The sequence below is a fragment of the Uranotaenia lowii genome, chromosome 1 (genome assembly GCF_029784155.1).
Source record: "Uranotaenia lowii strain MFRU-FL chromosome 1, ASM2978415v1, whole genome shotgun sequence".
Lineage (NCBI taxonomy): Eukaryota > Metazoa > Arthropoda > Insecta > Diptera > Culicidae > Uranotaenia > Uranotaenia lowii.
The window spans coordinates 182,255,184-182,268,306 of record NC_073691.1 but is presented as its reverse complement, the minus strand read 5'-3'; the positions used below and the strand labels follow the sequence as shown (position 1 = coordinate 182,268,306).

At 31.8% G+C, this 13,123-nt stretch overlaps 1 protein-coding gene across 4 annotated transcripts in view; it reads right to left on the bottom strand.

Moving 5' to 3' along the window:
- LOC129739386 (Y+L amino acid transporter 2) overlaps positions 1 to 13,123 on the bottom strand; it is a 70,674-nt gene that overhangs the window by 32,520 nt on the left and 25,031 nt on the right. The window contains exon 1 of one of the 4 annotated variants that reach the window (XM_055730828.1): positions 8,537 to 8,975. The exons of the other annotated variants lie outside the window; for them this stretch is intronic. The gene's annotated coding sequence lies outside the window, so the exon portion shown is untranslated. Of the gene's footprint in view, positions 1 to 8,536; positions 8,976 to 13,123 lie in introns of those variants that run through there. 4 annotated transcript variants of the gene reach the window in all.

Sequence of the window (13,123 nt, the reverse complement as noted above, 5' to 3'; positions counted from 1 at the left end):
ACATCGCGGCTAGTTCGCCGAATTCATCCAGCCATGCGGTAGGGCCGCACAAAATCCTACATCTGAGCCGTAAAAATAACACCCTTTTCTAGCCTAGACAGACAGCCTGTAGTCAGTCGGAGGTAAATCTAGCTGATTAAACACATTACAATCGGCTGAATGACATAGGAGCAGCCACTTTGGCCTAGTGTGGGCTCACACAAAAAAAAAAACAAAAACAAAAATAAAACGCTCCAGTCGCAAGGTCTCTGGAGCAAAAAGCGTAACGAAGAAGTGCCGCGTAGCGGTATCTGAAGAAGATACCAATGATATGGAGAGGTTTTTTAGGAAATGTATAGAAGACTAATCTTTCGGTATCTTCTTTTTTCTCGGATAAGACCGGGTGGATAAATTACGCCCTTCCGAAAAATTATTAGTTTGCTTAGTACAAGAGTTGCTTGATTTTGGAAAGACAACATTCGAAAACTCAGTTGGAGCCCTGTTTGGCCGTTTTCATAAAACAAATTATTATTCCATTTGTTCGACATAATGTTTAACGAGTTATAGGTTCACGTTAGGAGAAGGTTATATTCAATTGTTGTTCCACGTTAACACTTTTTGTTTCGTTATATTCCGAGTCTATGTAGTTTAACCATTATTGAAAATGTACCCGTGCCCCTTTCCTTATAATTTTGCGGAATGAAATTCACTTGCGTTAAATATTGCAGAAATATAGAAAAATCGACCCACAGGTGTAAATGTGACAGCAAAAGTAAGAACTTAAAAAGTTGACGTCAGCTGTTTCAGTTGTTAGCATAATTTCCATCCCATGCAGTGATAAAAGCTGTCTAACTAAACTTTCACCGTCAGCTCCTTCTCGAATTATCTGCTGTTGCGAGCTTCTGTGCTAAGCAATTTTCAATTGCCAAAAATTACCGGCATATGCACGAGGCAAACATGAATGGCAGAAAAAAATTGTCTCACAAATCTCGTTTAATCCAGCTAACAGCTATGACATTCAGCAAAGGACAGACATATTAAGGTGGTAGTAGATGGTCGGTATCTGACGATTCCGGTCGCTAAAAGAGAAGTTCATCCAACAAAGCTGCTGCTGCTACTAAGGTATTCAATGTATGGATGATTTAATATATCGTGACAAAAGGTGACAGGATGAAGGAAAAAACCGGGAGAATGAGCGTTATCAAAACCCCACGCTCGAATTCCACTGGAACGGTTAAGAGAAACCCGACAACAACCGGGCTTATGTGCTTTGGATAAGGGGAAGATTTATCTAAGCGATTTTTTTTTTCTCAATAAAAAAAGACACAGACGAAGAGAGCGCTTCAGTTAATAAGACGTGATTTTTTACTTAACCAGATTCGGGTGGGCTGATAAGATCGCTGACCACATTTCAGTCTGGATGTTTTTTGCTATGCAATTTAATGTTCTGGCTTGTTCTGTCTTTTTAATTGTGTTAGGATGGAATTTGATTACCCTTGTTGATTGATTTCTAAATCTTTAGAAAACTGTGCAAAATTACAAACGAAATAGTAGAAAAAAAACTGTTGAAAATTGATGTCAAACAATAAACTGAGTCGATTTGAAGTCATCTTTGAATTTCTCAAACCATCATCCATGTTTTCTTGCAAAATTTTTAAGTAACATTTTCATAAGTAAATTGAAACTTTTAGATTTGTATGGGAAAATTGAATATTTTGTACTGAAAAATCAACATCATTTTTGTTTCTTTTGTGGAACTGAGCCTACCGATAGTTTTTTTGCTAATTTTTAAATTATTTTTAAAAAAAATTTCCGCTTATCAACTTTGTCGAAGCCCATATTTTCAAATCTTATTAGACAACAAAGTTATAAGGTGTTGAATAAGGACATGTCTTTTGGCATTGAAAAACTGTTAATTTATTTGACATCACTGCTGGGTAGAGTTGCCGAGAAAATTTTGTGTTTTTGACAAAAAGTTCTCGAATTCTGTAACGGATATTCAAAAATGACCCCAAATCGACCCCAAGTCTAATGGGTTATATCTATATTTGCTTCACGCTATAAGAAATCTGCATATTTGATCTGCGGTTCACCGTTTCAAATGTGACAAAAAAAACCCACAAAGAAATTTACTAATTTTCCATTGATTGAGGTATCAGGTATAAGAATGGGGGTAGGCTTAATAGAGGCACGTTATCCAAATATACGGGAAAATTGTGCCTTTCATTGATGTTTCTACAGTTCTGTCAGTTCAGTTTAACGAATAGCAGCTGATTATCCAATAAAATGGTTTTCAAAAAGAAAGTTGCCAATTTTTTTGTATTGCTTAAATCTCCATTTATAGCGTATGATATTGGAAACCAACATCTTTTATAGCTTTAAATTAATCTTTCAATCAGCTAAAATTTAGCTGAAACAGTGAAATTTCATCATTCGAACCGGCATGGTCACAATTATTGTTCAAAAACGCATTAGTTTTTTGGCAATTTAGTTTTTCGGCTCAATTTTCCGAGACCAGCAAAGTTATAATAGTTTTTTTTTCTTCATAAATTGATAGTGAAAATGTAGACCAGTGGTTTTCAAAGTGGTCCCTACCATCCAGGGGGGCGATGAGCTCAATTTAGAAATTTGGGGAGCGTTGAAATAGCTCAGGGGGGCGGTGAGGTCGTAATTCACATTTTCACAAATCACGACACAACGTTGATTAGAAATAATAACAAGTAAGTTCGATGCAAAACATGAAATCACGCTTTAATTTCATAGAGCTGCACACTAAATTTTGGTCCAGTATCTCAATAATTTTTTTTCTAAAAATATATCTAGAAAGATTTTTTTATAAATTGTCGTGGAATTTGTATACGCTCTATATGTTGAGCTTGTTTGTAAAATTATTTTAGTATATACTTAAGAAGATTAATTTTAAATGGCAATGCTTGATAATCTTTAAAATGTATTGTCTCAAAAAATCTGCACAAAAAAATCTTTTGGAAGAGAATATGGAAGAATTTTTTTTGCTGCATAATTTTGAACAGGACTCAAATTAAGATATAAAAAAATAATACTATTTTTTACGTTATTTCACCGGCTTGATATTAAGTTTGTTTCTAATAATGCTAATTAACGGTAAGAATAGAATTTTGTTTACCAGAATTAATCGATCAATTTAAGTAATTGTCTAGGAAACTTTACATAGAAATTAGTTATTACTGGAGGTTATGCAATATAAGGCCCTCGGGGCTAAAAGGGTATTCTTTCGAACGAAATAATATGTAAATAAAATTCTAAAAATCTGAAAAATAACGGATTATAGTTAGAAATAAGAAAAATCGTTTGAAATTATTAATTCAAAATCGATCATTTTTATACTTATAATACCCCCTACCCATTTGGCTCTGATGGTCTTATATGAACTTGAATGAATTTCGAGTTAAGACGTACAACAGCACAAAGTCAAAAGCTAATGGTTTTTAATGATACAGTTTATCATTTTTTTCAAGATTTTCTAAAAATTTGCCCAGAGGGGCGATGAGCTCGAAAATTTAGCAAAAGGGGGTGGTGAGTGAAAAAAGTTTGAAAACCACTGATGTAAACGATCGAAAAATGGTATAATTTATGAAAATCAATTCGGTAGTTTTCAAGAAACAGCCAAAATTGTAATAAGGATCTATTTGACCCTAACCTAAGCTTGCCAGATTGCCCGGGTATTTAACACACAATTTGGTAGAAATTTGATCCGGCCCTGTTGTCCAGATTTCAATGAAAAAGCCCTGATTTTTCCCGGATTAAATTTATTCACTATGTTTGCCTAAATCAAACTTAAAGAAAATCGTTTTAATTTTTTTTATTAATGAGTCTAAAACATAATTTTTTTGACAAAGTATTAAAAAATAATCAAAGAAGGTTTTTGGAAGCCTAAACTGCTAACAAATTTAAATGAAATAATAATTTTTGAAAGTTTTTTTTATCTAAATTTATGTTGAGAAACTCCTGAGTTTTGACAAAATTTGCCCGGATATTGAACGGAATTTTGGTCATACACTTAGAAATCAAATGCCCGATTTTTTTTTATTTCGGTTGTTATTTAAGTAATATTGGTAATTTTGTAATTTTTGTAATTTTTGTAATTTTTGTAGATTTTGTAATTTTTGTAATTTTTGTAATTTTTGTCATTTTTGTAATTTCAGTAATTTTTGTCATTTTTGTCATTTTTGTGATTTTTGTGATTTTTGTGATTTTTGTCATTTTTGTCATTTTTGTCATTTTTTGTCATTTTTGTCATTTTTGTCATTTTTGTCATTTTTGTCATTTTTGTCATTTTTGTCATTTTTGTCATTTTTGTCATTTTTGTCATTTTTGTCATTTTTGTCATTTTTGTCATTTTTGTCATTTTTGTCATTTTTGTCATTTTTGTCATTTTTGTCATTTTTGTCATTTTTGTCATTTTTGTCATTTTTGTCATTTTTGTCATTTTTGTCATTTTTGTCATTTTTGTCATTTTTGTCATTTTTGTCATTTTTGTCATTTTTGTCATTTTAGTCATTTTTGTCATTTTTGTCATTTTTGTCATTTTTGTCATTTTTGTCATTTTTGTCATTTTTGTCATTTTTGTCATTTTTGTCATTTTTGTCATTTTTGTCATTTTTGTCATTTTTGTCATTTTTGTCATTTTTGTCATTTTTGTCATTTTTGTCATTTTTGTCATTTTTGTCATTTTTGTCATTTTTGTCATTTTTGTCATTTTTGTCATTTTTGTCATTTTTGTCATTTTTGTCATTTTTGTCATTTTTGTCATTTTTGTCATTTTTGTCATTTTTGTCATTTTTGTCATTTTTGTCATTTTTGTCATTTTTGTCATTTTTGTCATTTTTGTCATTTTTGTCATTTTTGTCATTTTTGTCATTTTTGTCATTTTTGTCATTTTTGTCATTTTTGTCATTTTTGTCATTTTTGTCATTTTTGTCATTTTTGTCATTTTTGTCATTTTTGTCATTTTTGTCATTTTTGTCATTTTTGTCATTTTTGTCATTTTTGTCATTTTTGTCATTTTTGTCATTTTTGTCATTTTTGTCATTTTTGTCATTTTTGTCATTTTTGTCATTTTTGTCATTTTTGTCATTTTTGTCATTTTTGTCATTTTTGTCATTTTTGTCATTTTTGTCATTTTTGTCATTTTTGTCATTTTTGTCATTTTTGTCATTTTTGTCATTTTTGTCATTTTTGTCATTTTTGTCATTTTTGTCATTTTTGTCATTTTTGTCATTTTTGTCATTTTTGTCATTTTTGTCATTTTTGTCATTTTTGTCATTTTTGTCATTTTTGTCATTTTTGTCATTTTTGTCATTTTTGTCATTTTTGTCATTTTTGTCATTTTTGTCATTTTTGTCATTTTTGTCATTTTTGTCATTTTTGTCATTTTTGTCATTTTTGTCATTTTTGTCATTTTTGTCATTTTTGTCATTTTTGTCATTTTTGTCATTTTTGTCATTTTTGTCATTTTTGTCATTTTTGTCATTTTTGTCATTTTTGTCATTTTTGTCATTTTTGTCATTTTTGTCATTTTTGTCATTTTTGTCATTTTTGTCATTTTTGTCATTTTTGTCATTTTTGTCATTTTTGTCATTTTTGTCATTTTTGTCATTTTTGTCATTTTTGTCATTTTTGTCATTTTTGTCATTTTTGTCATTTTTGTCATTTTTGTCATTTTTGTCATTTTTGTCATTTTTGTCATTTTTGTCATTTTTGTCATTTTTGTCATTTTTGTCATTTTTGTCATTTTTGTCATTTTTGTCATTTTTGTCATTTTTGTCATTTTTGTCATTTTTGTCATTTTTGTCATTTTTGTCATTTTTGTCATTTTTGTCATTTTTGTCATTTTTGTCATTTTTGTCATTTTTGTCATTTTTGTCATTTTTGTCATTTTTGTCATTTTTGTCATTTTTGTCATTTTTGTCATTTTTGTCATTTTTGTCATTTTTGTCATTTTTGTCATTTTTGTCATTTTTGTCATTTTTGTCATTTTTGTCATTTTTGTCATTTTTGTCATTTTTGTCATTTTTGTCATTTTTGTCATTTTTGTCATTTTTGTCATTTTTGTCATTTTTGTCATTTTTGTCATTTTTGTCATTTTTGTCATTTTTGTCATTTTTGTCATTTTTGTCATTTTTGTCATTTTTGTCATTTTTGTCATTTTTGTCATTTTTGTCATTTTTGTCATTTTTGTCATTTTTGTCATTTTTGTCATTTTTGTCATTTTTGTCATTTTTGTCATTTTTGTCATTTTTGTCATTTTTGTCATTTTTGTCATTTTTGTCATTTTTGTCATTTTTGTCATTTTTGTCATTTTTGTCATTTTTGTCATTTTTGTCATTTTTGTCATTTTTGTCATTTTTGTCATTTTTGTCATTTTTGTCATTTTTGTCATTTTTGTCATTTTTGTCATTTTTGTCATTTTTGTCATTTTTGTCATTTTTGTCATTTTTGTCATTTTTGTCATTTTTGTCATTTTTGTCATTTTTGTCATTTTTGTCATTTTTGTCATTTTTGTCATTTTTGTCATTTTTGTCATTTTTGTCATTTTTGTCATTTTTGTCATTTTTGTCATTTTTGTCATTTTTGTCATTTTTGTCATTTTTGTCATTTTTGTCATTTTTGTCATTTTTGTCATTTTTGTCATTTTTGTCATTTTTGTCATTTTTGTCATTTTTGTCATTTTTGTCATTTTTGTCATTTTTGTCATTTTTGTCATTTTTGTCATTTTTGTCATTTTTGTCATTTTTGTCATTTTTGTCATTTTTGTCATTTTTGTCATTTTTGTCATTTTTGTCATTTTTGTCATTTTTGTCATTTTTGTCATTTTTGTCATTTTTGTCATTTTTGTCATTTTTGTCATTTTTGTCATTTTTGTCATTTTTGTCATTTTTGTCATTTTTGTCATTTTTGTCATTTTTGTCATTTTTGTCATTTTTGTCATTTTTGTCATTTTTGTCATTTTTGTCATTTTTGTCATTTTTGTCATTTTTGTCATTTTTGTCATTTTTGTCATTTTTGTCATTTTTGTCATTTTTGTCATTTTTGTCATTTTTGTCATTTTTGTCATTTTTGTCATTTTTGTCATTTTTGTCATTTTTGTCATTTTTGTCATTTTTGTCATTTTTGTCATTTTTGTCATTTTTGTCATTTTTGTCATTTTTGTCATTTTTGTCATTTTTGTCATTTTTGTCATTTTTGTCATTTTTGTCATTTTTGTCATTTTTGTCATTTTTGTCATTTTTGTCATTTTTGTCATTTTTGTCATTTTTGTCATTTTTGTCATTTTTGTCATTTTTGTCATTTTTGTCATTTTTGTCATTTTTGTCATTTTTGTCATTTTTGTCATTTTTGTCATTTTTGTCATTTTTGTCATTTTTGTCATTTTTGTCATTTTTGTCATTTTTGTCATTTTTGTCATTTTTGTCATTTTTGTCATTTTTGTCATTTTTGTCATTTTTGTCATTTTTGTCATTTTTGTCATTTTTGTCATTTTTGTCATTTTTGTCATTTTTGTCATTTTTGTCATTTTTGTCATTTTTGTCATTTTTGTCATTTTTGTCATTTTTGTCATTTTTGTCATTTTTGTCATTTTTGTCATTTTTGTCATTTTTGTCATTTTTGTCATTTTTGTCATTTTTGTCATTTTTGTCATTTTTGTCATTTTTGTCATTTTTGTCATTTTTGTCATTTTTGTCATTTTTGTCATTTTTGTCATTTTTGTCATTTTTGTCATTTTTGTCATTTTTGTCATTTTTGTCATTTTTGTCATTTTTGTCATTTTTGTCATTTTTGTCATTTTTGTCATTTTTGTCATTTTTGTCATTTTTGTCATTTTTGTCATTTTTGTCATTTTTGTCATTTTTGTCATTTTTGTCATTTTTGTCATTTTTGTCATTTTTGTCATTTTTGTCATCAAGCAGATCCAGCTGAAAAATTTTTTTGAAAAGACTTGCCTTAAAAGTTTTTGAATTTTCACTTTAAGTACAATGTTTATTTGACCAATTTTCACAACTGCATAGGTTTCTCTCACCAATCATTGCTTGATCACAAATTTCCAAGTATTTTAAGATTTTTTTTCCCGAAACTTCCCGAAACTCCAAAGGATGTCGTCCGGTTGAGATTTGATATGGCATTTTCATTCCGACGTCTTTTCCCCCCATAAAAACTTGTTCCCGAGTCCAATTTGGTATTAGCAAAATACTATGATTTGAGCAACGGAAGAAAAAAAAATCCATACACCAGACGTTAGAGGGCATTTGCGTCTCGCGTTTGATGGTGAACGAAAAAAGGGGTCCTGGTCGGGCGTCCTTTCTTTGATGCGTATACGTACACACAACACAATTCCGCGCTTGAAAGTCCAACGAAACATAAAAGAGCCAAGCGGTCGATTCTTTTTTGCATATCATCATCGCCATCACCATTAAACCAACAACATCAACAACAACACCATCGTCATCGAAATCCTTTTTATGCTAAAATATATGTATTAGCAGCGAACAAATCCTTCTGCCTTCCAAGACGTGCATACCTTAGGACGGTTGAAACTAGGAATACGTTGTATTAATCCGGCTGGGACGATGAAATTGAATCCTTTTTACAAATTTCAAACAACTTTGTGTATGATTATGTATTACGATTTGCTTATTTTTTGTTCACTTTTCCCCCACAGGATCACTGAACTTGTTTAAAGAACAGGAATTTTTTTACCCCGTTCAACAAAAACCCCATCTGCTTGGGAATTCCCCAGCTTTTGTTAAAAACACTTCAACAATTATGATGCTTCCTGTTAAAACCAAAAAGCACAACGTTTCGACGAAAATTACTACATAAATCACAAGCTGCGCCACGCGATTCCGAGGGCCAGTGAGAAAAAGGGCGCGCGCGTTTTGCTCGGAATTCTGCTTGTAAGAACCACGACCGCGCGACTATTCCGACCGACTTCAACGGTTCAAATGATTGGATCAGCTCGACCATCGGCAACAAGCCGTAAGGCGGCAACGAACGAAGACGCCGACGATGGGGTAATCCTGCTTGCTCATATCAACATCGCGGCGTCCGTCAACCACGAAGGCGTCCGCGTAAATACACGGACGGAGAAGAAACGTCTACCAATCATCAACAATGTAGGAATCGCCATCGGTGACGTATGCGATAGCGTCGATGCGTTCATTCAGCGAAAATGAACACTCGGTCGTGATAACAGGCGCCCCGGTGCCAGGGAAACTGACGCTTCCAGGCGCGACGCTTGCCAGAGTTCATCGATACACGTGGTCTTACTTTGGTGCTTTGATTTAGAACTTGAATCAGGTTGGTATTTAGGACTAACGCTTAGACCAATTTTAGCAGCACGCATTAAAGCACTACTAATTCTCAGATCTTGAACCTTTTGATAGGTGTTTGTTTTTAAATGTTCTCTCTTCAAGGGTGATGCGGTCAAAATTTGGTCAATATCAACTTGACGTATTTCTTTCAATTTTGCATTCAAAAAACCTGAACACACCTCATTTTGAAGGTGTGAGTGTGTGTAGAATGTTGCTCCTGGGGATTTTTTTTTATTATCTGACGGGTTTGCGCCGGGGGTCTTCAGATTTTCCCCAAAATTGAAAATTTGGTCCATTTTTGCGACTTAAAAACACATGTAATTTTTCAGATTTCTAACATTTTTATTTTTTGAGTTAGCTTCGGTTAGATTTTTTGTCAATAAAAAATAACCATTTTTCAAAGCCACATAACTCTGTTATTTTTCAACGGAAATTGTAAAATAGCACATCAAAATGTATTGAAATTTTATCAGCTTTCTAAATAAAATAGTTGAAAAAAGATAAATAAAAACCTTCAACATGAAAAGTTGTAAATAAACTTTAAATGGCGTCTAAAAGTACCGTCTGCACCACCGAATATTTTGCAAAAAATACCATTGAATAGCTCAATTTATGATGCAACTTTCATCTGAAGACACCAAAGTGGGCCATCAACTCCTTGAAGAGCTATGAAAGAAATAATGACAACAAATCTCTTTTTTTGCATCGAAAACAAACAATGGTCGAACAACTGCACTCACATATGGAGATAACGCGCACTTCTAACAACATGAAAACAAAAGAACTTATCAAAGCAGGTAAAAAAAACTATTTTTTTGTGCTTTGTACACTGCTCCTACTCGCATAACGGTCCCATATGAATTTTCGTCATTTTAGGTCAACATAGGGATTCAAAATAAAACACTAAAAAAGAGGTTTTGTTCCTCAAATTTCGAAAAAAAATATCAATTTGTGGCTGTCCTATATGAAATATACCCGAATAACAGTCCCATATGTGAAATACCTCGGATTTGGTTACTTTTCAATACTTCTTCCGGTGAAATAGTCTTTGATTTATTGCTTTGAATCATTTAAAAAAAATTTAACTCACTTGATGTCGAATGATGCCCACGAGTTTTCGAAGGCATCTCTGACTTCCTGAGCGAAAAACTATCGGATGCAATCAAAAATCGTAAAAAGATTCAACTTACAATGTGGAATTTACGATATTTTTCCAAAAGTATGTTTCTTTTTCTGAAAATTGCATTTAGAAGTTCAAAAATGATCAAATTTAAGTCTTAGAAAGTAGCTTGGTGAGAAAAAAATATTCTGTATGGGACTGTTATGCGAGTAGATTTGAAAAAGGTTTCAAATATGGTCGATTAACAGTCCCATAATGAATAAAAATAGTGCTCTCGACCTTATCAATCCCAATTTCGAAAATTTCAGGTCTTATGATTTATTATGACAACCTAGAAACGATTTTCGTTTATGCCAAAAGTGGTGATCAAAATTTAAGAATGAATTTCAAAACAGGAAAAGCTGATTTTCTCGCTTGCTTGTTTTTGCATATGGGACTGTTATGAAAGTAGGGGCGTTAGAGTGTTGCAGCTAAACTGACTTAATATTATATCCAAAAATAATAACGTATTCGTTTATACCCAGTTTTACACCAGGGGCGGGATTATGGAACTCGAAACAATCGAGTTTCGTTCGATTCGACCGACTTTGGCATTACCGATTCTGAAAGAGCTCGATTCAAATGGAACGTTTCGAGATGATCTACTACCCGGTTTACTCGAAATCTTGTACGTTAAAATTTCGTACTCGAACGAGATACGTAATGCCGATTCTAATTCGATTCGAGTAAAACTCGAAACGAGTATCTCGAAACGAATAGGATTCATAATTTCACTCCAGGTTACAACAAGTTTTGCAAATTTTGCTGTCATTTTTAGAAGTTTATGCGCTCAGTTTTGCATCCGTAATTTCCCAGATTTGATTTAAAATGGACGGTGGAACACTGAAAATTCGTTTGTGAGCGATCGAGGTAGCAAAACACTGACGACGAATTGTGTTCGTTCTAGTATGGAAAACCTCAAAACTGAGCGAATGGAGAAAACGAATACGGTAAAAGTATCATATTTTCAATGTCATATTACCTACAATGGGAATGATGCTTTCTACAGCCTGGGCTGGCCATACTGAGCTCTTCGATTATTTCTACATTTGTGCTACATTCTTTGTTTTTGATCAATGGGAAAGGATTTTGGTGTCCAGTGCTTAGCTCCCGATATAAAAACTATGTAAAGCACGTCTATGTTTCATTTTTTAATCACATTTTTGTGATCACAAACACAGGGACTGAACCTTCTACTATTGGCATTAATTATGCTTCACAATGATCTTTGATCGAAAAGTTAATAAGTTATATAGCATATGACCAGGTTGTAAAAGCAACATTCCCATTATAAGTTATATCACTCAAACAATACGATACTAAGAATTTTAGTCAAAATTTAAAGTCAGTTATGCTCCAAACACTCTACAAAGCACGAAAAAGTAGAGTTTTTTATCTGATTTGGTAAGTCCTTTTGTTTCCATGTTGTAAGAAGTGCGCGCTACCTCCATATGTGAGTGCAGTTTTTCGACCATTGTTAGTTTTCGTCGCAAAAAAAGAGATTTATCATCATTATTTCTTTCATAACTCTTCAAGGAGTTGATGGCCCACTTTGGTGTCTTCAGATGAAAGTTGCATCATAAATTGAGCTATTCAATGGTATTTTTTGCAAAATATTCGGTGGTGCAGACGGTACTTTTAGACGCCATTTAAAGTTTATTTACAACTTTTCATGTTGAAGGTTTTTATTTATCTTTTTTCAACTATTTTATTTAGAAAGCTGATAAAATTTCAATACATTTTGATGTGCTATTTTACAATTTCCGTTGAAAAATAACAGAGTTATGTGGCTTTGAAAAATGGTTATTTTTTATTGACAAAAAAATCTAACCGAAGCTAACTCAAAAAATAAAAATGTTAGAAATCTGAAAAATTACATGTGTTTTGTCGCAAAAATGAACCAAATTTTCAATTTTGGGGAAAATCTGAATACCCCCGGCGCAAATTGTCAGATAATAAAAAAAAGTCCCCTCCTATTTTGAATTCACTCTTCAGTTGTCAAAATGCCGTCCAACGAAGAAAAGCAGCGTATCAAAATTTTGCTCGCGCATCGCGAAAATCCGAGCTTCTCGCATGCAAAGCTGGCAAAATGGCTAAAAGTTGCCAAATCAACCGTTACAAATGTAATTAAAGTGTTTGGGGAACGTTTGTCGACAGCCAGGAAGTCTGAATCGACGGGAAATCGAAAACCCTAACCTCTCTCTCCGAGATGCCGCAAATAATCTGGGTGTATCGTCTACAACCGTGCATCGAGCCAAAAAAACGAGCCGAACTATCGACTTACAAGAAGGTAGTGACTCCAAATCGCGATGATAAACAAAATACGACGGCCAAAGTGCGATCCCGGAGGCTGACAAAGTTTGACTGCGTGGTAATGGACGACGAAACCTACGTCAAAGCCGACTACAAGCAGCTTCCGGGACAGGAGTTTTATACGGCAAAAGGAAGGGGAAAGGTAGCAGATATTTTCAAGCACATGAAACTGTCAAAGTTTGCGAAGAAATATCTGGTTTGGCAAGCCATCTGTACCTGTGGCTTGAAAAGCAGCATTTTCATAGCTTCCGGGACTGTCAACCAAGAAATTTAGGTTAAGCGTAAGACCCGGCAATTCCCTTGACCAAATTTTGACCGTATC